A 4,233-nucleotide genomic window follows, 5' to 3' on the forward strand; every position below is an offset into this window, starting at 1 on the left:
GATAACAGTTGTATGAGCCCCTAATAAAATGTTTATAAAAAAAAAAAAACCCAACAAAGCCAATAACCAAGACCTTACTAAACCCCTTAATTGTATTAAGGCTGAATACAAGAACGTCCTGATAATCTCTTGAGCCTGCCTTTGCTGTTGGCATCTCTTGTAACTTGATAGCAGTGAGAGACCACTCCCCTGTGGGGCTGGACATCACGGGGGAAAAATGATCATTACATTTAATCACCAGGCTTAAAATACGAAAGGGAGAATATTAAATAAGATTGGTATTCATCCTTTTTTGCTATTTTTATATTCTACCCAGGTCATGGCAACCTGGTGGCATAATGGTTATGCATTGGGCTGCAAACCGCAAGGTCAGCAGTTTGAAACCACCAGCCACTGCACTGGAGAAAGATGGGGCTTTCTCCTCCCATAAAGTTAGTGTCCGAAACTCACAGAGGCAGTGCTCCAGGGTTGTGGAACAGGACTGCTATGAAGTCGCATCCACTCAGTGACAGACAGCGTGAGGGACCCAGGTCAGACTGGGTCAGGATGGCCAGCTTGGGATACAGAAAGCATCACAGGAGTCCTCTGGTATCCCAGCAGGCAGTGCAGACTGGTGTTGCCAAGCATAGTTTAAAATTTCAAAGGGTCCAGGAAAGCTTATGGGTGAGAGCCAGCTCCTGACGCACCCATTGCTCCTGGAAGTAGCCAGTGTGTCACCAAATACCTGAATGGATTTCACTCAAAGATGAGGCGGGCTTTTGCATTGCGCATGCGTGCAGCAAAGGAAGGAGGAGTGGGCCCAGAGCGGAAGTGGGCACGCACAGACAGAGAGACTGCAGAAGGAAGGCATTCTGAGGGAGTGGCATTTCCATGGGTCCGCAATCTAACGTCAGTCTCCAGGCTGAAGGAAGGGCCTTGATGTCAGTGAAGGACATGGCCAAGTGCCCGACATGATGGCTGAAGACAAAATGCGTGCATAAGCTAATGTGAAGAAAGCTGATGGTGACCGGCTATTATATAGCATTTGGGGTCTGAAGGCTTGAAGTTAAGCAAGCGGCCATCTAACAGGGAAGCAACAAGCCCCCTGTGGAAGAAGTACACTATCCCCCGAGGTGTCGATAGGATCAGCTTTCAGGCATCAGAAAACCCAAAGCAAACAACATTTCAATGCAAACCACCAGGGCTGGAATGGAGACCCAAAGCCCATCTATAGATAATTGAGCATCCCCTCACAGAAGGTCACAAGGAAGGGTCAAACCAACCAGGGTGCAGTATAGCACCGCTGAAACACAAAATCCCTCTCATTCTTTAATGCTTCCTACCCCCGACTATCATGACCCCAGTTCTACCTTACAAACCCGGCTAGACCAGAGCATGTACACTGGTACAGATAAGAGCTCTCGACACACAGAATCCAGGACAGATAAGCCCCCAGGACCAATACTGAGAGTAGTGATACCATGAGGGGGGCGGGGGGGGAGTGGAACAGATCACAATCATCAACATACAATACCCCCTCTCCCCAAGGGAATGAACAACAGAAACATGGGTGAAGAGAGAGAGCAGACAGTGTAAAATATGAAAATTAAAATAATTTATAAATTATCAAGGGTTCACGAGGGTGGGGGAGGGAGGGGTAAAAAGAGGAGCTGATACCAAGGGCTCAAGTAAAAAGAAAATGTTTTGGGAATGATGATGGCAACATGTACAAATGTGCTTGATATGATTGATGTATGGGTTGTTCTAAGAGCTGTAAGAGCCCCCAATAAAATGATTTATTAAATTTTTTAAAAGGATATGGCCAAGGACATCACATTTGATGACCCCATCAAAGCTAGTTGGATGCCTCCTTGTTCTATCCTGAGCATGTCTGGAGAGTAGCATTAGGGTATGAGGGAAAAGTACCACTTCTTGGTAGAGGGAGTCAGTAACCCACCACCCATCAAGAGCTTCAAGGAAATGAAGTTCCCTGCAGCCATCCTGAGAGGCCTGAAGAAGAAAGGCATCTACCACCCAACGCCCATTCAGATCCACCCAACCCTCCATTCTGTCTGCCAGGGACATGATCAGAATCGCCTTCACCGGTTTGGCAAGACCCTGATGTTCACGCTGCCCATTGCCGTGTTCTGCCTGGAACAAGAGAAGAGGTTGCCTTTCTCCGAGTGGGAGGGACCCAATGGGCTCATCAGACACATGCCCTTTACCGGAGCTAGCTCAGCAGCCACATGGCAACATGAATTACTACTGCTGCCTGCTACAGGAGAACATCTCCCCCCTGCTGCGCTGAGCATGCTGCTTCGGGGTCATGTCTATCAGAGAGCAGAAGATCATCCTACACAGAGTGCCACCTCTGGGTGCCTCATGGATCCGCTACAGAAGAAGATGTCAGCCTCCAAATGTCACTACCTGGCCCTGGATGAGGCCGACCCAAGTTCGACATGGGCTTTGAGGAGGACAGCCACACCATCTTCTCCTATTCCCAGGGCCAGTGGCAGACTGTACCCTTCAGTGCCACCATGCCTAAGAAGATTCAGAACTTTGCCAAGAGTACCCGGGTGAAGCCTGTCACCATCAACGTGGGCCATGTAGGACCGCCAGCCTGGGCATCCTTCAGAAGGTAGACTATATGAAGGAAGAAGCCAAAATGGTGTACTTGCTTGAGTGTCTGTGGAAGGCACCCCCACCCGTGCTCATCTTCACAGAGAAGGCAGATGTGGGTAGCATCCATGAGTACCTGCTGCTCAAGGGGTGTGGCCTTCCATGGGGCCAAAGACCAAGAGGAATAGGCCAAGGTCATTGGGGCATATCGGGAGGCAAGAAGGATGTCCTCGTGGCCAAGATGGCACCCCCAAGGTGCTAGACTTCCCTACCATCCAGCATGTCATCAATTATGACATGCCTGAGGAGATCGAGAACTATGGATACCGTATCAGATGCACAGGGCGCTCTGGAAACACTGGCATTGCCACCAACTTCATCAGCAAGGCCTGCGATGAGTCTGTGCTGATGGACTTCAAAGCCCTGCTGCTGGGGGCCAAGCAGAAAGTGCCTCTCATGCTGCAAGGGCTGTGCTGCGGCGATAAGTCCATGCTCGACATCGGAGGGGAGCGGGGCTATGCTTTCTGTAGGGGTCTGGGCCATCGAACCACCAATCGTTCCAAGCCAGCAGCCATGTAGACAAAGCAGGTCAGCGACATTGGCCAAAAGCTCCATGGATTTCTGAGCCATCTGTCTATCCCCCTCCAAGAGACTCCAGTCCCTGGGCTCCAGCCACCACCACTCTGCCCCCCACAAACATACATGTACACATTGGCGGATAGACAAAAAGCCAGCATCCCTGGCTGGCACTTCTCCAGCTTCATCATCACCGAGGCCAGGGGGAAGAGTGGGCAGCTCTTGAATTTTGACGTTCACAATGATGTAAAGCTGCTGAGTGACGCCACAGTAGAGAAGAAGAGTCGCATGCAGGCAAGGTGGTGCTGTGGAGTTGGTTTGAGAAGAAAACACATTTTCCCGGCCAGCTGCTGGGAGCTGTGTGACCCCTGAAAAGAAGTGGGAAAAGTTTATCATCCGGTAAATATCCATTCCACAGACTCGGCTCCTCTCGCTTCCCTCTGGAGCCCTGTGGAGCTGTCACTGCTGTGTTGTTGACAGTAAAAGTGCCTCTTTAAGGATTTCAGGAGTAAGACAAAGAGGGGCAGGGAGCACTCGAACTGAATGTGATTGCACAACTCATTTAAAGGCGATTTAGTCATAGGAGGGGGAAGCAGATAATGTTCTAAAATTGAGTGTGGTGACAATTGCACAATTCTTGATATGATTGAACAAATGAATTGAATGATATGTGGATTCTGCCCCAATAAAACTGTAGAAAAAGAAAAGAAAAAGGTAACATCATAGGTCACCTCTGGAAGGATCACAAACAAGACAATACATTTGATACATCAAGATTGTATTTTTTTAAAAATAGGTATTTCCCCCCATTTTCACCATGTGATCAGTAATAAAAGCATGAATTACAAAAAAAAAGATTATATTGATCTCAATACACAAGAAAAAGACTTTACCAAGAGGATGACATTTACACTTCTTGAAAAAACTACAACATATTGAATTATAAAATAAATTCACGGAATCAACAAAGGAAATTCTGCCTTTTAAAAAAACCATATAGATGTGTTTTACTTCTGTCATACAACTAGTTAAGAAAACAAAGCAAAACCAGAAAGGAAA

The 4,233-nt window shown here is 47.8% G+C and overlaps 1 pseudogene; it reads left to right on the plus strand.

Moving 5' to 3' along the window:
* The first annotated feature begins 1,788 nt into the window (after positions 1 to 1,788).
* Positions 1,789 to 3,546, plus strand: LOC101651994 (annotated as a pseudogene).
* Positions 3,547 to 4,233: the final 687 nt, after the last annotated feature.

The sequence above is a fragment of the Echinops telfairi genome, unplaced genomic scaffold (assembly GCF_000313985.2).
Source record: "Echinops telfairi isolate 266 unplaced genomic scaffold, ASM31398v2 ScPeMD7_5868;HRSCAF=6743_0, whole genome shotgun sequence".
Lineage (NCBI taxonomy): Eukaryota > Metazoa > Chordata > Mammalia > Afrosoricida > Tenrecidae > Echinops > Echinops telfairi.